The sequence below is a fragment of the Sprattus sprattus genome (genome assembly GCF_963457725.1).
Source record: "Sprattus sprattus genome assembly, chromosome: 21".
NCBI lineage: Eukaryota > Metazoa > Chordata > Actinopteri > Clupeiformes > Clupeidae > Sprattus > Sprattus sprattus.
The window spans coordinates 1,625,453-1,653,148 of NC_137919.1; the positions used below are offsets into that span (position 1 = coordinate 1,625,453).

The following is a 27,696-nucleotide window of genomic DNA, read 5'->3' on the forward strand; positions in this document are numbered from 1 at the left end:
CCACCATAGAATTGGATCCTTATATCAGGGACAAGATATCCAACTACTCTATAAAGAATTCTCACAGGACAGACAAGGATCCTTATCTCAGGGAACCAGTTTTTCCTCAGAAAAGCTTGATACTGTGTCACAACTAGTCAATGCATGAAACACAGAAAAGAGCACGTGCCATCTCAGGCCCAAGTACTGTACATCTGAGATTTCATGGGCTGCTAGGTATTAAAACTTTTCCCAGTAGCAAATGCCAACCAAAGCTCATCTGCTGGCTTTTGGTCTTGAGCTGCTTCCACCTCCAAAACGAAAACATCGGCATAAACAGTTTGGATCATAATTATCTGGTGACCATGCTGTGCTGCATGAGCCATGTGTAATAACATGCGGGGAGCTTCCTTGCGTGTGCATAGAGAAATTAAGGACAGATCAGCTCAGCTAGAGGTGGTGTGCTGAGGACTGCTACATCATCTGTGAAAACAAGCTGTTTATACTCCTGCACAACATCAAGGCATCTAAGCAGAGCACCTGAGAGGAAGGTGAACAACTCAGTCTTATTGCTGCCTACTCTGAGAAAATGTTCAAAAAAGTTTCTGACTAGTCAGTGACTCGGGCCACACCCTTTCGATAGGGAGGGGGAGAGAGCTGTCCACAGTTTCGAAGTTGGCATTAGCACGTCGACTGTTTCCTTGTAAAAGGCTGTCAATGGAACTTAATAAAAAGTGTCTCCCTTTATCTTAAGATTTTCCTTCTTGACCTGGGCCTACAGGCGCGCTGGAACCTCTTTCATGCCGGGGGTGCTGTGACGTCCCCCCCCCCCCCCCCCCCCACTATAAAGTTGTCGTCCCCCCCCCCCACTATAAAGTTGTCGTCCCCCCCCCCCCCAACAATAATTGTAAACACAAATAAATAATTTTGAATAATATAGTAATATGAAATAAAAGCCCGCCAACACAAGCGGTGCTAATTATAAGCATAAAACAATGTGTTTTTTAAGTGTTGAAAAATCATGATCCCCTATTCCTCAAAGTGTTTTGGTTCACATGCTATTTCCAACGGGCGGGGCTACCAATTCTGGCCCGCCAGCGCTTTTTTGGGAAAAAGGAAGTTTCTTGATGATGTAGCAATCTGTGTTCGAAAGAAAAAGGGAGTTTCTTTTGTGGTTGATGCAGCAATCTGTCTTTCTTCCAGTAAAGTGCGCAATCTTTTTTCCAGTAAAGTGAGCAATATTTATTCACGTAAAGTGCAGTAACGAAGCACGTTAAACATACCCCGGATTCAGCGTGCAGCTTGCAGATCTGAATAGGTCCAGACGACAACTTTTTCACTACTCTTTACTTCATTACTCTTTGAAATGTTACCATACATTGTCCCCCCCCTACAAAAATGGGATCATCACTTACAAGTATTGCCTATCGCCAATGAGAATCTAAACATGTAAACAGATCCAAAAAAATAAATGATCAACAACAACAAAACATACAACACGATCGATTATGTGGCATGTTCCAGATCTCGGCATAAATTATAAACGTCATTAACATTCACAACTCCTGTGAATCCACAATAAAGAATTCGAAAGTTTGGTCTTATTTTTTGGCTTATTGCTAGTCATTGCGACAGTAATGTGTGGGTGGAAAGTAGAAGAAGGTGCTGCAGCATCTCCATCTTCTAACTAGTCGCATTTTTGCCAAAATACGTTTTTCTTCATCAGTTACAGTACCAACTTCGGCACACACACGTGAACCTCATATAGCAAGATCTCCATGTATGCCTGTGATAACTAAAAACTAGCAAACCCATTTGTTTAACATTTATTTTCTTCCCCAACGCAAAAATATGTATTAAACCGTTTAAATATATATTTAATACATAATAATGAGTAAGAGCTTATTTATTTTTCCGGGCCTGGAGCTATAGGGGGAGCTACAGCGCCCTCAGCACCCCCCTTCCCGCGCCACTGTGGGCCTAGTTTCCCGAACGCTAAAAAGGACTTGAAATAGGTCGTAAGAGGGATATTGCAGAGCGGTTTCCCGACGCCGCACTTACGGTAATGATGAGTCTATGATGTCGCCAAAATCCACGTAGGCCGTTAAGATACGTCGTTATCGGGAAACGAGTTATCTTTTTAAAAATATACATATAACTCAACCCCTTCATAGAGGCATTCATAAAATGACTGTTACGAAGGAGGTAAAATAACCCTTTAATTTTTCAGTAAAGGACAACAAGTTTTGAAAAGATTAAAGTCAATATTTTACAGTGCATTAGCGAAAATATAGCACATAGGCCTATCTGTGTCTGTGATATCTTTCTAACAAGTACAGTCTCATATAAACCGCAACCTACCATTTCGAACTGGCGTTGGCATGTTAACTTTTTATGAAGAACAGGGTATTAACTTGGAGTTTGGACAAGTTACATCATTTGACGTATTGTTCGTATTAACGGTGCTTTGGCATTCACATTCACATGAACCAATAGCCTAATGAAGTTGCATAAAGCACGCAACCTAAATGTAAGCCTCCTTCTTCGTGTTCGTTTATGATGCCCCAGCTCCTAAAATGTGCTTTGCAAGGAAGCCACCACGTCATTGCAGTAATCAATATCTTAACGCAGTTTAAACACGAAGGGGTATAGATTATTGAATTCATCATATGGACCAAGCTCTGTCTCATTAATATTAACGTCTTGATATTAATTTATCTAACAAAGGCTAAGCAGGTTTTGACGGGTATCTACTTTACTGTCCTAAAACTCCTGGATACACCTTTTTCACGTGGTATTTAGTCCGCTGTCGGACTACCATCATAATTAGTTGAACTGGGCGTTGATATTGAGAAAATAATATAAAATGGATTTTTTTTTGCCACAGTCTATCTAAAATACCAGCCGCTAAACAGAAGAAGAATACGAAACATAGCCTACCTGCACCTTGGTTAAGCAAACAAAAGTAGGATATTTGAGTTTTTTCATTTAGATGCCATCATCAACTCTCTCTGTAGCCTACCCCTCTTAGGCCCAATCCCATTTCTCATCTCTACCGCTACCCCTTCGCCTTCGCTTTTTCAAACGGAGCGGTAGCGGAAGGGGTTGAAACCATAGACATGTATAGGTAGACCCCGCCTCCACTGCTTCTCGGTGAAACGCGTCGCCGCCATTTTGGGAAAGGTGCTCTCTGCCGTCAGAGGTCTGTCAGACGTGTCAAACTAGCGCAAGTTGCCAGGAGCTGCGGTTTATCTGGATAAAAATCACGATAACCTTTTACATTTCGCAACCAATTTCATGGAGTATTCAAGGTTTTATGCTCTACGTGAAGTGTGTGAAAAAGATTTGCCTCTACGTTACTTTGAACCTCGCTAGTTTAATACATGTGCATGGGTCTATAATAAACGCTCGTGCATTTTGAAAATACTGAGAAGATCTATAAACTATCGAAATAGTGCTTCTTTAGTTACTACGTATTGACCATCATTAAGAGAAAGAGCAAACATCAAATAGTGAGAAACTGGCAGTCAGTGTGTTTTTCATAGTTTAATAGTTCCTTTTCAAGTATGTGCATTAAGAAACCTTGAACTGTGCAATTGGCAATACACAGTTATTTCACAAATCAACATTAGGCTACAAAAAAAATCTATATATTTCTATAGCAGTAAAAATATACACATCTCAATATATACATAGCCTACACATCTCAATAGTTGAACTGTAATATAAATAACATAGCATATGTATAATACAATATAATATAATGACTCAGTATAATGTGCAATGGAATAACATATGATATATCACTTGATATATTTTATATATATGATATATCACTTGCAGGACTTTCTGTTCTTCTTTAAGCTGAAGATAGTTGTTAATGACATTGGCTGTATGTTTGGGGTTATGTTCCTGCTGCAGAATACATTTGGTGCCAATCATACGCCTCCCTGATGGTATTGCATGATGGATTAGTATCTGCCTGTATTTCTCAGCATTGAGGACATCATTCATCCTGACCAAATCTCCAACTCCACTTGCAGAAATGCAGCCCCAAACTGGAAAGGAACCTTTACCATGCTTCACTGTTGCCTGCAGACTCTCATTATTGTACCTCTCTCCAGCCTCCAGCGAACAAACTGCCTTCTTCTACAGCCAAATATTTCTAATTTTGACTCATCAGTCCAGAGCACCTTCTGCCATGTTTCTGCACCCTATAGTTTCTATGTTTACGTGCTTAGTTCAGTCACTTGGCCTTGTTTCCTTGTCGGGGTAGAGCTTTTTGGCTGCAACTCTTCCATGAAGACCACTTCTGGCCAGACTTCCCCGGACAGTAAATGTCTGTACCTGGGTGCCACTGGTTTCTGCCAGTTCTGAGCTGATGCCACTGCTTGAAATCTTCCGGTTTCGAAGGTAAATAAGCTTGATGTGTTTTTCATCAGCTGCATTAAGTTTCCTTGGCTGAACACTGCGTCTACGATCCTCAACGTCTTCTTCAAAAGAGCTGGAACTGCACATTTTGAAACCCCTGTCTGCTTTGAAATCTTTGTCTGGGAGAGACCCTGCTGATGCAGTATAACTACGTTGTGTCTTGTTGCTGTGCTCAGTCTTACCATGTAAATGGATAAAAAATAAACATTTATTGTTTACATTTTTCAAAGCATTCTTAGTTCATAGCATTTTTTCACACCTGCCTAAAACTTTTGCACAGTACTGTATATATATGTACATTTGTACAATTTGACATAATATACAATCATGCTCTTAACCAGGGGTTAAATTGGGATTTTCTATGTAGGGGGGCTCTGATCCGGAGGGGCAAATTTCACAAATCTTTCGAGGATTATGCAGTAAATAAGTTGCCAAATTAAACAAAAAACACATCACCGTTAAAGTTAACTTTGTGAAAAGTAACCTACTAACAAATACTTTCCATTTTCCACCACTTGTTTGTCATGTCATCCATTCATATGGATGTGAATCAATCAATATTAATACAATTATTAGTATTTGTTAGTAGGTTACTTTTCTAAAAAAATATTCACAGGGTCAATGCTAAAATACACTACTCACCCAAAAGCCAGATATCACTAACTTTTTGTGAGTAGTGTATGTTCAAGGACCAATGCATAGCCAGGAGGAAGATTCAGATGATGAGCAACCATCCACAAGCAGTGAAGCAAGCAGCCAACAACAACACAGCATTTTTTATATGTTGCTTAATATGTACTCTGTAGATTTTGAGTGTGTTTGATGAGGACACATTAAGAGCTGATTCATTGATACAAATAAGTTTGAAATTCATCCAGCTAGGAATGAGAAATGTGATTCGGAGATCGCATAGACTACTTGCTAAATCATTTAGAATTAGCAGCATTGTTCTTTTTAACTAGCGCTTGCGAGTTGACACACCAGTAGCAGGCTATCCCTGCATGTCTAAGGTTAATTTTTCCTGCTTAATGAAAATGCAAGCCCATATCTAATGATATTAGCCTATTGGTGATGATCGACCTCTTTCAAAATACCGTGCACCTTTAATTTTGTTTCTCTTACCTCGCCATTCACCTGTCTACTACGATATGTCTGATGATGACCGATTGACGTTGTGTTGTCTGATCGCGGAGGAGGAGCTGCTGCGCAAGTTTCGTGCGCGATATGCCTACTTCTCAAACTTGCTCCAGATGTCTAGGCCAGCCTTTCCCTACCATTATTTAGATTTGTGTTTTAAAACAACATAGATTTGCAATGGAAAAGTTGTAAATGAGTAGGACAACATTGCTTGTGAATGGACTAGGCAGATTGCCAAAATCGGCTGGAGCTGCTGCGCAGCAGATCTGCTTTGCAGAACTCCAGACCCGGCAGCAATGTGCCGGGGCTCCGCCCCGGACAGCCCCGGCCCAATTTAACCACTGCTCTTAACATTTTCAGATCTATGCAGTGCAATTGACACAATATATAATTGTGAAATAACTGTGTATTGCCAATTGCACTGTTCAAGGTTTCTTAATGCACATACTTGAAAAGGAATTAAACTATGAAAAACACACTGACTGCCAGTTTCTCACTATTTGATGTATGCTCTTTCTCTTAATGATGGTCAATACTAGTAACTAAAGAAGCACTATTTCGATAGTTTATAGATCTTCTCAGTATTTTCAAAATGCACGAGTTTTGAAAGAAAAGTGAGCGTTTATCATAGACCCATGCACATGTATGACTGGCGATTTGACTAGCGAGATTCAAAGTAACGTAGAGGCAAATCTTTTTCACACACTTCACGTAGAGCATAAACCTTTGAATACTCCATGAAATTGGTTGCGAAATGTAAAAGGTTATCGTGATTTTTATCCAGAAAAACCGCAGCTCCTGGCAACTTGCGCTTGTTTGACACGTCTGACAGACCTCTGACGGCAGAGAGCTCCTTTCCCAAAATGGCGGCGACGCGTTTCGCCGAGGCAACGGGCTGAAGCAGTGGAGGCGGTGTCTATGTATACATGTCTATGGTTGAAACGCTAGCCCTTCGAATTGGGATAGCACTTCAACAATTACGTACATCATCAGTAAGAAGCGTCAGCTGTTACGTTACCGGAGAGCGACAGCTGTCACTCACCAGACATAAACAAACATGGCGCCTGCAGCTGTTATTTACACAATGCAACATTTCATCAAACAAGTTTTAAAATCATGAATTACAAAGAAAATACTTTCATTTGTGTGATGCTTTCCCTGCTGTTTCCGACATTTTTAAATGGACTCGCGCGATGTTTGTTCTTTAATGATCACGGGTTCGCAATGCATTGAGGGAAATCAGTCTACCCCTCCGTTTGAAGTGTGCCCTCGGAAAATCTCCGTTTGGAGCGGTAGAAAGCGCTTCCCCTTCCCCTACCCCTCTGTCTTAACGTGAATTGGGACAGCCCTACCCCTCCACATGAACGCGCAAAACGGAGGGGAAGGGGAAAGACGAAGGGGTAGCGGGAGAAATGGGATTCAGCCTTAGTCTCAAACTTATAAACAAGAGTCAGGAGGCTGGATGCGTAGATCAGAAGTTCACTGTTGTCGTCCCGTCCAGCAAAGGAGGTGGTTCATGAAGCATCTCGGTGTGTGTGTGCTGAGCAAGATGTTTTAAAGGTCCCTACTCCTCCTATAATGTTTGTTGTGTGTGGCAGTGGCTGCCCTGGCCAATCAGAATTACTTTCACTTTTGTCTTTGGTCTAACATCAGTCAGTGACCGCCTGGTTCACACACTGAACTGCTCCATGTTTACAGATAATAAACATCACACAAGTATTTATAGACGACGTATGTATAAGTTAGTCTTCAGTATATAAATAAATACACAATAACTATATGTATTAACACATTTTTGTATTAACCTCCCCTATCCTCTTCGGCATCGAGGATGCCAAAACCTTTTTCACTGATGCAGCCCAAGATAAAAAATGTTGGCCTCTGTCAACATTTACCATCGCAGCTGCATGTAATGCTGGTATTGTCTGCCTTATCTGCCTTATCATTTCCATCGGGCTCAATTTTAGTCAAAACAACAACAAGAACCGGCGCCAAAGAGCAAAAGTGCCTCAGCGGCCACCCAATAGGCCTTTGATGTTCTATGATGCCAAAGCTGTCAACATTAGTTCTGCTCCATGAGCTTTTAATACCAAGCCCAACAGGCAGCCAAAAAAAGGAGCTGGTGTCCCACGTGTGAATGAGGCGTGTTTGCAAGTCCTTTTATGGTACAGTGAAGATCATTTTAAGCTATGAACCCTAATATCACCCCTCACCCCCATAGGCGCCTGGACGCCTTCTCTGGGGCATTGGTGATATTCTTGATGGCTCTCATGCCATGCAGTCCCCTAATTTCCAGCCACTTACATTTTGAACATACTATGTTGACTAGACTTTGTTTCATCAGGTTACCCTAGTTTTTGCTGCTTTGAATTAAACAAGTTCAAGTATTTTATTGTCAGATGCACAGAACAACACAGAGTCAGACTGGGCACTGAAATTCTTAAGAAAAGACACTGCACAATAACCTACCATAGCATAACATAAAATAACATATACATAAGTATTCTGAACATAAATTACACATATAATAAACATATAATAAATCTACTAAATATTAAAACAATAAATAAACAATACAATCTGCTAAACATATAATGAACATATAGTAACCTATACTAACCTAATATACCTACACTAACCAAAAGGCAAATCAAGTGTGCCTGGTATCACGTAGTGCAATAATACTGAAAGTGCAATCAGTATATGAAACTGTAACATGTAAAGTGCCGAGACTGTATCACTGTCCATTTAAAAGCCTGAAGAAGCTGCTTACCTCACAGCGCCGTATAAATACAGTTTGTTTTGATGATTTGATTAGACAGCAGAACACGCAGATTGCACTCCACACATCTGTGTGTTTCAGCGGAAGATCAGTCAGTGTTTCAGTACTGTGCCCCTTTCTGCCACCTGACAAGTAGAAGTGAGATCCTCTCAGTGTTTCTAGTGCACACAGATCTATGCCAACATGGCTGGACATATCCATACATAGACAGGGCAAACGACAGACATGGCAAAAACCGGTTTGGCTTGCTACAGTAGCCAAGCTCAATGCTGTTGATTGATATGAACGTGTGGAAAAATGCGAGGCAGATATTACATATTGAATTGTTAATGTTGATTTTTACCACTGCTCAGAAAAAACTTAGAGGAAACACTGAATAAGTAATCGTGATAAAATATTGTGATTTCAATATATGACCAAACTAACTGTGACTGATTTCTGCAGTAATCGAGCAGCCCAAGGCCTTGCTATGTTGGCTGCTTCAGCGAGGGCCAGTCCTTTTTTCCTCTTCTGTGAATAACTAAAAGCAATAGTATGCAGGAATTTACCACTCTTCAAACTACTTTTGATATCATCTAGCCTGCTAGTTTCATACCAAAACTCCTGACTGCTTCTTTAATATCCAGGTAGTATCGGGTAGTGATACACACAAGATTGAGATTTCATTATCTGATTCAATGAGATGCTTTAATATTCAGGTAGTAATAGGGTAGTGATACACACAAGATTGGGAGTGTCATTACCTGATTAAATGAGATGTTTTAATATTCAGGTAGTAATAGGGTAGTAATACACACTAGATTGGGAGTTTCATTACCTGATTAAATGAGATGTTTTAATATTCAGGTAGTAATAGGGTAGTAATACACACTAGATTGGGAGTGTCATTACCTGATTAAATGGGATGCCTTTCATTACCCTGGACAGATGATCTCTGTTAGCGGACACATAGACACCTTCAAAAGGCAGCTTAAAACCTATCTTTTTACCAAAGCATTTTATTAATTTTATCTGGCACTTTTTATTTCTCTGTTCTCTTTGAAACTGTTTTAAGGGTTTTATGACTTTTATTACTTTTACTATTTCTCTGTAAAACTGTTTTGAGGGTACCATGGCACTGTCGGAAACCATATTGTGGCTCAATATATCACATATTATTCTCAGAGATATTTCCATAACAAATGTTCTAGTCCCCTAGGTGCAGTCACCTTCCTTAAGCCTGTAAAAGAGAGCTAGTGTCTCTCCCGAAGCCCTGAAGTGCGTTCGGTGGAAGAAGACGAAGAGGCCTCTGAAGGAAGGGTATAGAAGGAAGGGTGGCCTTTGGCCGGGGAAACATAGCTAGGGAAAATATTTAACAGGGTAGGTCGGAATCTATGGAGCAGCACTATGGTTTCGACTGCGCTAAATACCAGGCAGAAGGGTTTTATTACTTTTATTATGATTTTAATATTTTAAGCCTATCGGAACATCAGGTTCTGATACGATGTTGACCAATATTTTATTGCTCCTGCTGCTTGCTCTTATTGATTTTATGTAAAGCACTTTGAATTGCAACTCCTGTACGAAATGTGCTATAAGTAAGTCTTACTTACTTACTTACTTACTTACATATCCATACACAAAAACACATCTTTTAAATCTTTGTTTGTGATTTAAATATCACCAATACGGAAAACATACACTTAACTCTAAACTGCAATCCATCATTTTCTTTTTTTTTTTCAGCTTATTTCCATAGGGTGCCAATCATGCCAAATGAAGTGGACTTTATTCATACTACTACAGCTCTCCCTAATGGTGAAGGAGAGTAAATGTTATGTAATTTTGTCAAACACAAGGTGGCAGACTACCAAGGAGCAGTACGTCACAGCCTGGTCACATCTAGTGGCATTCTGTTGAAGCATATGTGTTGTGCTGGTCAGTAAATGACTGGTCACATCTAGTGACATTCTGTTGAAGTATATGTGTTGTGCTGGTCAGTAAATGACTGGTCATATCTAGTGACATTCTGTTGAAGTATATGTGTTGTGCTGGTCAGTAAATGACTGGTCATATCTAGTGACATTCTGTTGAAGTATATGTGTTGTGCTGATCTGGAGATGACTGGTCATATCTAGTGGCATTCTGTTGAAGTATATGTGTTGTGCTGGTCTGGAGATGACTGGTCATATCTAGTGGCATTCTGTTGAAGTATATGTGTTGTGCTGGTCTGGAGATGACTGGTCACATCTAGTGACATTCTGTTGAAGTATATGTGTTGTGCTGGTCGGGAGACGAGGTTAACGAGAGCAACATGAAAAGCATTAGTCAGAGAGGAGACTGCTTTTACCTCATGCAGTCAGATACACACACACACTTGCATTCATGCATGTGTTTGATAAGTATACTGTGTTATTTTGGGTGTTTTGAGAAGACGAAAGGGTTCTATAGAACTTGTGAATACTGAAGCATTAGAAGCGAACTCTAAACAACAATCCATTTAAATACAGTTGAATTGAGAGAGACAGAGAGAAGAGAAGCCTTGGAATTGGTGCAGGCGTCAGTGAAGCACAGGTGCAAGCCAGTTTAATTACCCTATTATGATGTCACATATAGTGATGCCATCTGTTGGACACCTGTTGCTCCACTCTGTTTTTCAAAAAGTGAAATCTCTATTTTAATAATGTTTTATCTCACCTATTTTATGGATCTGACACTTGTCACTGTGATACAAAATATAAAAATCTACATTTTGATTTGATTTTCATTAGTTTCTCTGGGGCCTTACAGTTCTAAAGGATCATTGTTCTGAAGGATCACAGTTCTGTAAAGTTTTTCATTCTGACATCTCCTCAAGCTGAAGTATCACCCCATTTATACCTGGATCTAATAATACACCATAACAGCTTTGGTGATATACAGTAGATGCATAGGTGTTCAGTGTTCATTTGTGTTCTGATTATGCCACTAACTTAAGTCCAAGCTGTTTTAATGATACATCATATCCAAGAGGGTCTCACCTATTTTGGGGATCTGACACCTATTTTTGGGGATCTGACGATGTCATACTCATAATTCTAGTCAGAATATCTGATACTGAGTCTGATACTGCTCCATTGAGCTGTGATTATGGGGCGTGTTTCAACTAACCAGGAAAGAAAATGCCTCTTCGCTCAATTGGATGCCTAGAACCAATCAGAGCAACGTAGTATGACCATCTTATACAACTTTTACAGGATCCCGTAGGAAGGACGGTAAAACATCGTTTCGATCGGCAAAATAATCGCGTTTCTCTGTTCCTCTTTCAAAATGTATGCGCTATCAATATCTGAGATATGTATGCCTACGTTATACTTATTAGCAGCGAGGCTAGCTAGCTACTATGTGTTTCAATGGATTTTTGGTCTAAGTGTTAGCAATAACCTAACAATAATGGTCTAGAGCAGAGGTGACCAACCCGTCGATCACGATCAACGTGTCGATCTCGGAGACTTTCCCTGTCGATCTCCAAAATCATTTTCATTTTCGAACTGTTTTCTTACGGATTTCGGATGACCAGACAGAAAATATCTCTGAACACAGCTGAAGTGTTCTCAGGAGGATTCTTAAATTGAACTTGAACTTGAATAAGGTGCCAGATTTCTAGAGACTTCAAGGCAAAAAACACATCGTTAACAGCCCTGTAGCCAGTTTTGCCCAAACAGTAGATGCTGCGTGTGCTTTCTATTACTGTGTATGCATGGCAAGAGTGAGAGTGGCGAAGTTGTGTAGTGGCCGCGAGCTGTATTGCAGACAGATGGAGTTTTCAAATTGGATATGAAGATGAAATCTGACACATAGTTTTCAGCGTTAAACTAATAAAATAATTGCTGTCTGTGGTTCTATATGGGCTGTGGAAATAATTAAGGAAAATTATAGTTTGAGATGGATTGATAATTGATATAATTGAGAATCCCTGGTTAAATGTGTTCTCGGTCACATCAATTTGAAAGCTGGACGAAAGTGTTTGATTTAATTCAATTACAACTAGGCCCAATACAAAGATAAGCTGTAAGTGCAGTTTGGAGTCTGGACAGTCATTTTCTCTCAACGCCTCAATAGGTAGATCTTGCCTTCACCAAGGCAAAGGTCGGTGATTTAGGGCCTAAAAAGTTTGGGTACCACTGGTCTAGAGCTTCAGTTAAGACCTACAATTCTTTGCAACATTCGTGTTGCACATACACAACTAACTGAGTCATGTAGACATAAAAAAGTTGCGTGGATAGCTTAATTCACATAAAACATTTCCCACTAACAGGCTCCTGAGATGCCGCCATCTTGGTATGATCTACCGTTAATTCAACTCAAGCCATCTGTCCATCATCGTATAAAGCCCGCCCTGACAATTTGATTGGCTAGATCCATTTTGGATCTGAGATAATTTCTCCCCAACGGAGCAGTGCTAGACCGAACTTCCAGACCAAAAATGTTGTGGGTGGGGTTCAGTCTGGTATCCAGGCTAGAAGAAGGGTGCAGGAGATGGTGGGGTTTTATACAAAAATATTCATATTTATTTAAAAGGAGGACTCTCTGGTATCAGCCCCCAAACATGTGCCCACAAAATAAACAAAATGCCCCAACTAGACACATTTTCTAGGCACAATAACTAGGCACAAATCTGTATCCATGCATCTAAATACAGCCTACACTTAAACACACCAGGTAAGTTTTCTTTCTCTCATGATGAAATTATAAAATCATATGGCCAAACGATGGAAAGAGTATCATTGTCCACATCAATAGTAATATTATGAACATACTGTGTTGTTCATCTGTTTTTCAGGGCACAGGTTGTTTTGTCTTAAATATTTACATTTCTTTCCTTAAGAATTATACTTTAAAGTGTATATCAGTCCTCCCTAAACACCCCTTTTGGTGGTAAGCAAAAGAAACAGGTGTATTAATTTCATTTACATTGTAATGTGCAGTTTTCAGATATAACTGAATGTAATACCTATAATCCCATCAAAGAAGTTATACATTAATTTATGGGCAGACGTTTTCATTGTATTATGACATCCAGGGACTCATACAAATGAATAGTTGCCAAAGGAAAAGATATTCTCAATTATGACACATTTCACTTACACAGAGAGCTTGATAAAAAACATGGAATGAAAAAAAAAACATACTTGAGACAAATCTTCCCTATCATATAAAATAATTTACACTAATTTACATTTATTGAAGACCTCTGCCCACACTTGGTCATTATCTTGTGCGAGGGCTCTGGAGGACCCAGATGCTGCTAGTGTTCACACCAACAGTACTGACATATTCATGACTAGTTATGTGTGAGATGGCTGACACCTAGAGGTAGAGCCCCACCAAACAATCTGGCACATTAATTGAGTGGATATGCCTTCACAGAGGTTTGGTCTTTGTCAAAGGTGAGTCTCTCTGTGCACTGGTCAATCTGTACTGCATGTCTTCCATGTTTACCTGCTCTGAATACCTTACTGAAATAATCAGTATCACTCTTGAGCTAATCAATAGCATTGTAATAACACTGACTTCAAGCAGGTGTCCTTGCAGCAGGGGTAAAGGGATGACATGAAAAACAGGGGTACCCCCTAAAGGCAGGATTGAGAACTCCTAGTCAAGCACATGTTTTGTCCATCACACACCTGTTCCCTTCAGGTCTTCCATGATGAGGGGCTCTAACTCCATAAGCACATCATATAGGCAGTCTTTGCCTTTTGTAGTGGAGCGAATACTGCCTAGTTCAAAGAGCTCCCTCATTTTCTGGATACTGGTGGACGTCTTGCTGATGTAACTGTAGTGCTCTTGGGAGATGACATTCTTCGCCAACAGACGATCCAGGATGGGTGCCACCATGGAGATACTCTCGATCAGCCGAATGCGATGCTTGTTGATGAAGTGCTGACCTACACAACAAGGGAGAGTTAAGTGGAGGGACAAGATGAATACTTGTTGGAGGTGGAAGTGGGGAATAGAGCAAGCATTGTGTTTGAAGCGAGGAGGATATTATGTGAGTTTGCTTCTTCAGAGCCACTCTTACTGGCTGTAGATATCAAAACATGAGAATTAACACTTTAGTCAAACACCTTCAAGTATATGAACTTATTAAATTACTGTTGTTACAGGCTACACAGTGTAAAGGTTTCTTACCTCCGATCATATACTTTGTCCGTCTCTTAGAATTGGCTTGACTTGTACCAGCTGCAGCTGCAGCATCTAACCACAAGGAGGCACAATGAGTAGGCCTATCCAGAACATATGGAAACTTCATACAGCCTGTCTCCCTATTGCGTAATGTTAGATTTCATTGAATAAGTTTCATCACATTATTTAGTTCAGTTTAAACAAATCACAACAACAGATCAATTCTGCCTATTCAGGCTGAAAAAAATATGAATTGAGTAAACATTAGAAATGGGACTCAAACACAAGAGAGGGGCCACAAATGAAGTAATTAAAACTCACCTGGTTTCTCGTTGGGGGTATCTTTCTCTATGGAAAAAAAATGTGGATTAAATATGCCTATTATTATGAGTGAAATATCTTCATAATGTATGGATTTGATACATGTATTATTTTATTTTACATATATACTGTATATACGTATATACTAACCTTCAATGTTGACCACACTACTCCACAGTTCCTTTGTCTCATCCTCTTCATCCATCAGGGTTAGTGTCAGCTCTTTCTCTGTACTGCAAATTACTGTGAATGCTGGAAGGAAGTTTGGACTGCACTCAACATACTCAGCCCTCTGTTAAAAAGACATATATTACTTATAAATGACCATAAAAAGACGTATATAACTAATATTCATAAATGCAAATTTGGGGAACTCCATGAGCAGACAAAAAAATATCAAAGAAAGAGCTCTCGTCCTTTTTTAACAGCATATATTGAAATCTAACCATTCGGAATTACGTTTACACCTCTCAAAACAATGTCTGGTATGGAACCAACATCAGTTGACATTTTTATCAAGAAAGAGCTATTTCAAGTTGGTCATACTGTAGTAGTTTGATTCAATGCATTCTCTGTTGACTCACATTAGGTGTCACAGTTAGTCCCGGTGGGTCGGTGAAAAGTCTGTAATGTCTGTGTGTGTTGATTTCACAGTAAGGATTTCTCTCAATGTAGATCTCTTTACGAGGATGGATCATTTTTTTTCTCCTTTTCTTCACCTAATGAGGTTCATACAAGAGCAGGTAAAACATTATGAACAGATGTACTAATAATACTGTTATGACTACTAAGTGAAACGCAATGAACTTTGATTTCCATAACTGTGACAAACCATTCTTATGTCAGTGTTTCTTGACAACAGCAAGACTTGAAGTTTTGGCTCAGAACTTGTTTGAAGAAAAGGCAGCACCATAGCCCGGATATTCCTTCCGAAAAGGGTCTTCAAAAATGACTTGACTTTATTAAAAAAAATAAGTCCATACTCAGATAAGCCTGTGACGTCGATAACCACATGAGACTCTGTTATCCTTTTGGGTTTGATGACCTCCAGAGCATCACCAGTAATATGAGCAACACGTAGATTCCCTAGCTTCCCATCTATGTAAGACAAGGAGAAAGGAATCCACAAAAATACTGTTACCACTGAAATCAGTTCAACTGTTTTGTGATATGCCTATGGTGGAAGGTGACCTCATCAGCAACATGTGCAGGATATGTTGTGTCATTTACCTGAAATAACCTCACAGTGTGGTAGATGTATCTGAACAGGAGTCACAGGGAAGGAGCTGATGCTATAAAGGGGTCCTGCTGGTTCACAGTGATGATTGTCCAGCTTGTTTTCCCATGGTACTGAGTGATACTCCACCTCACCTGCCGTCTCCATCTTAAACATTAGACTGGTGAACTCGCACTTAAAAAGACCAGCAGAATGGCACCTCAACCTGTAATGTAAATGCATTGATGGTGAGGATATTTGGTAATGTTTGGTTCAAAATATATATTTTACAAATTTTGGCCACAATACTGATACATCAAAAATGTTATATTCACCAATATTTTGGGTGTTCTTAGTACTTTAAATTACTTTGCTGATATAGGGCACTTCATTAATGGTCCCTAACAGAAGTAATTGTTCAAATATTCATTAACTTATTTAGTAAGGAGGGCCTGAATAGAAATATATATTATTATAAAACAATTGGGTTCTATGGCGTTATTTAGCTGTTTCTGATTGGAGAGAGACGTTCCATGCTATAGATCAGTGGTTCTTAACCTGGGTTCGATCGAACCCCAGCGGTTCGTTGAGTCACTCTCAGGGGTTCGGCAGGAGTCAAGACACACACAGTATAGCGCGGTCCACACTAGCAATGTCGGGTCGTTTTTTACCTACGTTTTGAAGAAATCGTATTTAATTTTTCAAATACGAAGGGTTTGGCGGATGCCCTGATGAAGCTTGCAGGGTTCAGTACCTCCAATAGGGTTAAGAACCACTGCTATAGATTATCCGTCAACAACAGGGACTTTTCACAGCTAATAAATAAATCACTCTGCGATGAAATATTCTATATTCTACGGCCTTGGTGGCTACGGCCGAACACCACCCGTGGGATTATCCCTTACCTACCCCACTCCCACTCGTGCTATATTGCTTAAATAAACCTACTGTGTAGTAGAGTAATCACAAGAATACTGGGGAAACTATTAATTATGTCTTCAGGATATCTCATGAGAGTTGATATTATAATTGTGTTGATTGATATAACTTGTGTACAAACAGCACTTGTAAATAAAGAACATGAGGTCTTCTTACATGTATTTCAAATCTCCATTTTCTTCTTCCCGTAATTGTGGCTCAAGACATTCATAAGATTTGGAGTGCTGAATTGCATTAAACCACACATTAATGACTGTTACAAATAGCTGAACTGAACATTTGATTATGATCAATCATAAGCGCAAAATTTAGTTCATGTAAAATGTTTCTTTGAACATTCAATTCTAGTGTATTGCTAGTCCTTTAAATTCAGTTGAAATTGGTCAAATGTATTTATTTTAATTAAAGGTAGGATCCTCAAACTTACCCCCACGTCTGCAAAGGTTGGAATACATGTGATGGGTCCTGGAATCAGATTTAGAAGGGAAACTGTAACAAAATAAAATAAATAAAATAGTCCTGAGGTAGATAATGTCAATGTATTTGATCAGATCCACTTACTGTGTTGGAGATCAGGATTTGTCAATGATGGAGAAAGTCGCAGCTCCTTCTTTTTGCCTAAAGACAAAGCTTTAAGCCAGAATAGAATACAATCACCATACAGAGATGTCAACATCAGCTATTAGTCTCACTGACATATTTTTGTGTCATTACAGTTTACAGTACACATGTAAATATTATTAGTATGTGATGTTTGGACTCACATAAGGATGAAAACGCGTTCTCCAGCTCAAATTCATCTATGGAAGAACACAGGAAACTAAATGTAACTAAAATAAATGTTGCTGTTACTTAAGCCTCATAGTGGAAAATCCCTCAAGACAGCTGCAGCATCTAACCACAGAGGAATAATGAGTTGACCTATCCAGCACTGTTGTAACAGGCTACACAGTGTAAAGGTTCCTTACCTCCCTCCAGCACAGATTGTGTCAGGCTATCAGAATTGGCTTGACTTGAACCAGCTGCAGCTGCAACATCTAATCACAAAGAGGTACAATGAGTAGGCCTATCTAGCACATACCAATTCTGCATACAGTCTGTCTCCCTAAAGCCTACTAACAATTCATACACTTTTCATGTCTTCATTCTAAGTAAAATGGCCAAAGGAATAACAATGGACAATCCCAGTTATGTTCCAATTACACACGGAGCTTGATAAAATACATAGAATGATAAAACAAAACATGGAATGATAGTGTTCACACCAACAGTACTGACATATTCATGACAATAGCATTGTAATTACTGACTTCAATCACGTGTCCTTGAAGCAGGGATAAAGGGACGCCATGAAAAACAGGGGTCCCCCCTAAAGGCAGGATTGAGAACTCCTAGTCAAGCACATGTTTTGTTGAGCCATCACACACCTGTTCTCTTTAGCGTATCCATGATGAGGGGCTCCAGCTCCGTAAGCACATCATATAGGCAGTCTTTGCCATTTGTAGTGAAGCGAATACTGCCTAGTTTAAAGAGCTCCCTCATTTTCTGGGTACTGGTTGACTTTCTTCTCATGTGTCTGTAGTTCTCATGGGTGATGACTTTCTTCTCAAACAGACGATCCAGGATGGGTTCCACCGTGGTGATACCCTCGATCAGTCGAGCACGATGCTTGTCGATGAAGTGCTGACCTACACAACAAGGGAGGGTGAAGTGGAGGGACAAGATGAATACTTGGAGGTGGAAGTGGGGAATAGAGAAAGGATTGTGATGGAGATTATTTACAAACACTCTCAAGTGTAATAACTTATTAAATCACTGTTTCTACAGGCTACACAGTGTAAAGGTTTCTTACCTCCTATCATATATTTTGTCCGGCTCTCACAATTGGCGTGACTTGAACCAGCTGCAGCTGCAACATCTTACCACAAAGATGTACAATGAGTAGGCCTATCCAGCAAATGTACCAACACTTCATACAGTCTGTCTCCCTTTAGCCTACTTTGAATTTGTAATATTCATTCATATTCATGTCTTTATACAAAGTCAAATGGCACGTATAAACATGTAAGGGTTGCATAATCAAAATGGATACATTAAAAAGAGAGGCAACCATAAATACACCACCATATAGGCTATTTCTATACACAACCCTCTAGCACACTTTTTTTGTGTTTTGGTTCTCTGACTGAAAAACAGTGCTCGTAGATAACTATTATTTCATGTGGCATTAGGCCTAAAACAAAATGGTGCGCTGACTGAATAATGTTATCTGGAAAGTGTACATGCGTTATATTCCTTACGCATTGCTTATCTAAAATTATATTTTATAAACGTTCCAAGTTGATGATCCATCTGGCTTTGGGAAACTTAAACTGAAGACTGTTGTTAAAGTTTTCGTCTCTGTGACTGTCTTACCATATCTAAGCTTTTTCGCTTCAGAATGTAATCCAAGTTGAGTAAATAAGTCAATTGTTAGTTGCACAGCCTCTACCTCCGTACGAATATGTACTAAAAGACGTGCCAAATCCATTTCATCCATTTCGACCGCATCCCAGTGGTTGAGCGTTTTTTCCCGTAACTTCTGTCTGAACTTCTTAAATTCTCTGGGCCTCAGATCTCCGAAGGCGTCGGTTAGAATACATTTTACCATATCTTTTGACATGGTCTTTCAACTAAAATGTGGACGACCTTAATGATAAGACGACGTCCAAATACCTCACTATTCCTCTTGCAGCTCAACCATATGGAGTAAGGAAGCTGTCAGAATGTTCGTGTGTATAAAATAGATATGCGTGCATATTTTTTGAAGTTGAGCAGAAAATCAATATTTGTAAACTCTTACAAACAGGAAATGCAACTTCACGATTACGATTTCTTCATTACGAATATGAATTCACTACTTCCTTACTCCATACAACAACAACCGGAGGTTAGTCGCACGAACTCCACAGTATGCGAAGAGTGTCTCTCATTGGTTACTCGCGTGACTGAACAAGAGTAAGTGGTGGGCTTAGAACTCGTCATTGATGATTCATCCCTGGTGAACGAGGAACTAGTAATTGTTTACAGATGTGTACCCTGGCCCGTTCTTCACTTAAACTGAAAGGGAAGCGCTTATAGTTGGTGAGGCTAAAGGCGAAAATAAGCACACATAAGACAACATTTCCTGATCCTTAACAAACAGAAAACAGGTCATAATTAGGCACTAAACATTTGAAATTGACACTATCCAACCATCAACCCACACTCGATGCATCTCACTAACACCCAACGCCCAGTTTGGGTGCGATTTGTCCAAAAACCAGAGGGGGGGATGTTTTTTTTTTTTTTTTTTTATCATGAAAAAAAAAAACAAGCAATACATAGGCCTAATTCTCTTTATGCATCATATATGTCTATGATATGATAATCGCTGCTAGACGCTCAATTCTTGTGCTCCCTCTCATTCACGTTGAAATACTGAAACCGAAATTGAAACTGAAACGCAACTGTTTTGGACAGAACTCGCTAATTCAGTGAACAAATAGGCTATTTTCATATTCATTGTACAGTAAGGAAAGCCAGCGAGTTCTGAGAATGCCGACAGTTCGGGTAAGGTGAACGTTAGTGTCAGCGATGTAAGCAAGTGTAAGAAAACGCTGTCACAACCTGTCTGTTTTTCTTTTTCTTCTTTTTCTTAATAATTGAGGGTTATCCCCCCCATGTATGAAATTCATCCAGCTGAGGTGGGGATGTAAAAACCAGAGGGGGGGTAAATCCCCCCCATCCCCCCCGGCAAATCGCACCCTGTTGTGTGTGTGTGTGTGTGTGTGTGTTTTTTTCTAACATTCTAAACTATTTGCAAAACCAAGGAAATATGACATAAATGTTCAAATCTATTTACAAATATTTCAGTTTTACAAGTTAAGTCTCAGATGGGAAACATTTTGTCATGATGAAACAGCTAGCATTGGCTTCCCTCAAATAATGGATGCCTTTATTTCAAACAAGAGAGGTAGGTAATGAAATAAACAGGTCACAGTTCACACACTGGCAAATGTTTGTGTCATTAGAGTTTACAGTACACATGTACAGTACATATTAGTGATATGTGATGTTTGGACTCACATATGTCTGACCATGACCCCTCTAGTTTAGATTCATCTATGGGAAGAACACAGACAACGAAATGTAAATAAAGTAAATATTGCTGTTACTTTAGCCTCATTGTGGTAATCACTTAGTTACACCTTATTTTGAATAAGGTGGTTTTACAAAGCAGCAATACTAGTCAAAATCCAGTGAATCATTAATTATTGATTCATGGTTAGGCTTAATGTATTTAACAGTTTGCATTTACATAAACTACAATATACCCCAAACCATAAAGTGTGACCACATTGTGTCTTCGGACTATTTCGCTGAATTCATTCATAGAGATTGACTTCTTGTTTCCACTCACACCCATTATGTAGCCTCTTCAGTCGCCCCTTCAGTCGTCTCTTCAGTCGCCCCTTCAGTCGTCTCTTCAGTCCTCTCCTCTCTCTGGATGACAGCTCCACTGGGTGCCCAGTAGATTCACTGAAATCTTTGTGACAAAGCATGTCAGCCATTTCTCATCAAACCACCAATTGTTGTATATTTTGGTAAATCATTTCATGAAGTGTCTCGTAGAGGAAAGGAAAACCCCTGTAAGCTCAACCATTTAGATATTTATTCACAAGCAACGCTGTTATAAGGCATTACAGAAACCATTACAGAAACACTGACCTATTATAAGAAACAATACATTTGAATACATGTATGCTGAATATTAGTAGATTGTTTACTTTATTAATGATTCCCATTGGCATACTTTGAGGGACCGGGCGGTCACCCCACGTTATTTTGGGATGTGTGGTGACTGGATTTGGTGGTGAAGTTGGGAAAAACACATTGAAAGAGAATGGTAGCTTCTTATAAATATACAGTTTATGTACATTTATTTACAATGGGGGGACTCTGTCGACAACCACACCTGTGCCAACAAACATTTTGTTACAGACAGTACCCTAGTAACCTGTATCCTGGGCACCTGCTTGGCCCAAGCTAGGCCCCACACTATATAAAGGCACTTGGCATGAAACTAGGAACAACACATGGCTCAAAACAAAACACATAAACTAGGCACAAAGATGAGGCACACAGACAAGGCACACAGAACCAGCACAAAAGGGACAGGCATTATACAAGATGTGGTGGGCCGATTGCACAGTGTTAATGAATGAGCAAGTACGGGGGTTAACAGGGGTAAACACAAACCCTGTTATCATGCCAAATGAATTGGACTTTATTCATACTGTTATAGCTCCCCCTAATGGTGAAGGAGAGTACATGTTACAATATGTCATGTTGTCAAACACAAGGTGGCAGACCTCCAAGGAGCAGTACATCACAGCCTGGTCACATCTAGTGACATTCTGTTGAAGTGTATGTGTTGTGCTGGTCAGGAGACGACTGGTCACATCTAGTGACATTCTGTTGAAGTGTATGTGTTGTGCTGATCAGGAGACGAGGTTAACGAGAGCAACATGAAAAGCATTAGTCAGAGAGGAGACTGTCATTCATGCATTCATGCATGTATTTGACTTGTTATTTTGGGTGTTCTTCGAGGACTAATGGCTTCTATAGAACTTTTGAATACTGAAGCATTAGAAGTGAACTCTAAACACAATCCATCATTTTGGACCTTAGTTTCAGATGGTGCCAAATTAACTTTATTCATACTCCTACAGCTTCCCCTACTGGTAAAAAAGAGTAAATATTACGTCAAGTTGTCAAACCCAAAGTGGCAAACTGATAACAGCTGTAGGTTGGAGTTTTAGCTGGATGTAACAGATTTAACTGGATTCTCCAGCGCAAGTATCCCTGGTCACGTGTAGTGATAGTCTGTAGAACTATGTGTAGGGTCCTGGATCCAGTATACCTGGTCATGTGTAGTGATATTCTGTAGAGCTATGTGTATGGTCCTGGAGCCAGTATACCTGGTCATGTGTAGTGATATTCTGTATAACTATGTGTAAGGTCCAGTCAGTGCCAGTATCCCTGATCATGTGTAGTGGTATCCTGTAGAACTATGTGTAAGGTCCAGTCAGTGCCAGTATACCTGGTCATGTGTAGTGATATTCTGTAGAACTATATGTATGGTCCTGGAGAGATGGTTGGACACAGAGAGCAGCACTAAAAGCCTTAGTGAGAGAGGAGAAGCGCTGACCTCATGCAGTCAGAGACTTGCATCCAAGCCCACAAACACAACAACACACAAATAAATACACATACACACACACACACACACACACATATTCCACATGTAATGTGTTATTAATTATTATTTATACTATTATACTCAGTTTGTTTTCAGTCATGGCCAGTGACAGTTCAACATGGTTTAGAAATGGTATGATACCCAGTTTGTTTTCAATCATGGCCAGTTTACACCTGCGTCTCCTACCGTCATCCTTCTTATCTGTGGTCTGCAATGGGACTGAGACACCTGCGTCTCCTACCGTCATCCTTCTTATCTGTGGTCTGCAATGGGACTGAGACACCTGCGTCTCCTACCGTCATCCTTCTTATCTGTGGTCTGCAATGGGACTGAGACACCTGCGTCTCCTACCGTCATCCTTCTTCTCTGTGGTCTGCAATGGGACTGAGACACCTGCGTCTCCTACAGTCATCCTTCTTATCTGTGGTCTGCAATGGGACTGAGACACCTGCGTCTCCTACCGTCATCCTTCTTATCTGTGGTCTGCAATGGGACTGAGACACCTGCGTCTCCTACCGTCATCCTTCTCATCTGTGGTCTGCAATGGGACTGAGACACCTGCGTCTCCTACAGTCATCCTTCTTATCTGTGGTCTGCAATGGGACTGAGACACCTGCGTCTCCTACCGTCATCCTTCTTATCTGTGGTCTGCAATGGGACTGAGACACCTGCGTCTCCTACCGTCATCCTTCTTATCTGTGGTCTGCAATGGGACTGAGACACCTGCGTCTCCTACAGTCATCCTTCTTATCTGTGGTCTGCAATGGGACTGAGACACCTGCGTCTCCTACCGTCATCCTTCTTATCTGTGGTCTGCAATGGGACTGAGACACCTGCGTCTCCTACAGTCATCCTTCTCATCTGTGGTCTGCAATGGGACTGAGACACCTGCGTCTCCTACCGTCATCCTTCTTATCTGTGGTCTGCAATGGGACTGAGAGTGGCAGGTGGAATAAGAGGAAGTGAAGACCGAGCCAGAATGATAGAAATAGATGTGTGTGAGTTATAGTCAGACACACCATTGTACTCTCTACAGCCAACTTGAGCACAACGCCAGGGTACCCACGTTTCCTTGCCCAACACCATAGTGCCCACGCCTCCTTAGAAGGTAAGAACCCTTCTAAGTTTTTGCAGTGGATCCTTTTTGTACATACAGCAAATACTTTTAGTTTGCCTTTTAGGTCAACCTGTTTTTTTACATGTACAAGACTCACTACACAATGTGTCATTGAAACATGCAGGGATGTTCACTCACCAAGAGTATCACAAGAGGAAAAACATTATTATTCTGCTCTAATATCAGCTCATTTTGTTTGTGTATGTGAACTACAGTGCATCATGGACCACAAGCTAAACCTCTCCTCTGCTACTCCTGTCGAGAGTGTTTGCAACGACCTGGGATTATGGCTACAACATAAGATATTCCATCTTCCTGATAACCAGTATGTGTGTGGGTCTGCCGCTCGTGGTTTGGGCGGTGAGCGTTCTGCACCGACACCAACACAACGGGGGCAGGGCGTCGGCCTTCATCATCATACTCCTCCTGACTGACCTCCTGGAGGTGTTCCTGAGCCCTGCCATGGTGGTGTACCTCTTGTTGCCAGACGCCACGCGCAGCGGATCTGTGTTCCTGCTGTTCTTCGGGGTGAAGTACTGTGGTCTGCACCTCCACCAGATGGTGGCGCTAGAGGGAGTCCTTGCCAGGGCGTACCTGCCGTTCACATCTCTCCTGTTCTGGCGTTCTTTTTCCATCCTCTTCTGCCTTCTTGAGGGTGTGTTTCTCCTCCTGTGTGTCTGCGTTCATCCATTTCTCCAGTCGGCGGCAGTCACCTTCTCGTGGCTGTTAGTAGCTCTGGTACCACTGGGTTTCACATGTAAGCTGGCCTCTACACCCACAGGCTCTCCTCTAGACTCTGACACTGTGCAAAAGAAAGATCGCACAGTGCTGGCCATAGCTATCTTTAGTTTTTTTATGCTGTATGGTCCGTTTCTTGCATTTGTCATTGCCCAATTATTACCAGCCTTTTCCTCTGATAAATACGCCAATGGTATACTTGTGGCGATGACGGTGATCCATTCAGTCGTTTGCCTGCGACTCATTGCAGACCCTCTCTTGTGTGTGCTGGTGGTCAGAGAGCTTCCACTGGATAAGGCAACAGCCAGGATCAGTGTCTGACCACAGTTAAGGTTTTAAACTGACCAAGAGATTTCAAAGTTTTAGCAATTGTCGATCTTGTCGCCCCAAAAGTTCAATGTAATTTGTTTCTCTAAATGTGTATAGTAGTGTGTGCAGTGGCGGTCCGTGCATTTCACGACTGGGCCTTCAGCGATGTCCTACACGATGTTAAACTGAGTGAATCCACCTCCTAATACCATCATTATGACGCCATGGCTCTCGAACCATTATATTTATACAGAAAGGCAGTATAAGTGAGCATTGCATCACCTTAACATAGTCGAGTACAGCAGACTTTATTAATATTTACGGAGCTTTTAAAATCAATACACCCGTATTAACAATACATTAAGAGTAGTAAACCCTGTAAGCAAAATGACGTCCCCTAGACGTCCTGTAATGGTCTCTCTGAACGTTCTAAAAACGTAAATGTGTATGGTTCCCGTGACAACTTTAGGACGTTTTGCACGACGTTCCAAGACCGTCCCGAGGACGTTGCGGTGACAACTGGGAAACGTTTTCTATAGGTCATGGGGACGTTATGCAGGACGTTGCAAGCACCTCCCGAGGGCATTGTGGTTACGTCTGGGGAACGTGTTTCTATAGGTCCTGGGGACGTTCTGCAGGAAGTTGCAAGAACGTCCTGAGGGCATTGTGGTGACATCTGGGAAACGTGTTTTAGACGTCCTGGGCACGTTATTCAAGGATGCACCGCGGACGTAGCAGGCACGACCGTTTTTGCTGAGCTAAATGAAGAAAATAAAATAATAATAGATCGCGGAGCCGTCATTTTGCTTACAGGGAGCACACACACACAAGTTCAAGTTCATTTATTTTACACATTTCATATGATATGCATAGACACATACACAGACGGGCATGGGAATTGAACCGTAAACCTTCCTATTACTAAACGAGATCGCTACCTACTGTCCTAACACTGTCTGATTACAATTGTGTCACTTTAACAGGTTTATCACAGTGTGAGACAGCCAACAAACTTAGTCTTTTTTCCGAGGGTTTGAGGAAAAGCATATTGTAGCAATCTCAGTCACTACGCATTGAGGGTTTTCCGTAATGATTACTTTTTAAATTAACATCCATGGCACATCACGGACGTGCGGGCAGGGAGGCAGAATAACTAGCCAAACTAAGAATGATGAAATAAAATAAATATGAATGCTTCTTTACTGATCTGTGCTATAAATGTAATGTCTGCATGATTCCAATACAATGCATACATAGGAAGGTGTCCAAGTGTCTAGCTTTAACATATTGAGCTTTCCATAGGCCTTCAAAGATGCTGCAACAGAACGAAGAGCTCACCGGTCAAATTGTCTGATTGGAATTTCTTTAAAAATCCCGTCTCGCAAGCAGAATCTGGATTTGACAACAATTCTAATATTTAGGCCTATAAAGCAAACGTGCACTGCCCTTATTATGTTTTAAAGGAACAGCCTAATATGCCGTTAGAAAGTTATTTAACAACACGCATATGCTGCATTTTAAATAAAGCGCAAACCCTCGGTTTCAAACGAGGAGCGAACTGAGTGAGAAGGATCCAACATGGCCAAGCAGACTAGCCTTAAAAGCTTTTTTTCAGAGGCCAACTGAACTGAACAACAGTGATGAGGGTAAACCTTCTGACGAGGATGAACCTGTCCTGTAATACCTGCAGTGTTGCGCGTTTCCTTTTATTATAGGCCTACTGCGCGCCGAAGAGCCGCGAGCGGTATTGCAGACAGAGATTTCGAAAAATTATAGCACTCGCAGCATATTGAAAATTGGAGCTTTGAACTTAGTTCAAAATTTTGAATTATGAACAATGAACTGAGCAAGTTCATGTAGAAAGTGAACTTTCCAAACACTGAATACCTGACTCATTGAACAGAGCAATGACCATGTTGCGGCGCTCATTTTAACGCCACAGCAGGCTGCGCTTAAAGGCCACTTATTGACGCGCATCAGACATAAATGTTTTTGTTTCCCATTGTAAACTTAGGAAAATAAACATGTTGCATTCTAAACTACCTGATTATGTTATTATTTAAGCTATGCAGGCGGTCAGTTTTCTTCAATAGGCTAATTTAGAAGCAGAAATAGGTTAGATATTTGGCCGGCTTTTCATTAAAATGTCGGTCAAATGAAAAACATTTTTCTGGTTCAGAGAGGACCATCAGAGGACGTCAAGGGGACGTTTTGGAAGGACCAAATGCGAATGTCCCGCAGAGGACCACAGGTAAAGGTTATGGGGACGTTTTTAAATGACGTCCTGGGGACGTGTGCTG

The 27,696-nt window shown here is 40.6% G+C and overlaps 1 long non-coding RNA gene across 1 annotated transcript; it reads right to left on the reverse strand.

Annotated features, from left to right (window-relative positions):
• Positions 1 to 18,521: 18,521 nt before the first annotated feature.
• LOC308382431 lies at positions 18,522 to 19,478 on the reverse strand. The gene is made up of 3 exons (XR_013969054.1): positions 19,365 to 19,478; positions 18,802 to 18,867; positions 18,522 to 18,637 (listed from the first exon to the last, which is right to left on the reverse strand). It is a non-coding gene; the product is annotated as an uncharacterized lncRNA (long non-coding RNA).
• Positions 19,479 to 27,696: the final 8,218 nt, after the last annotated feature.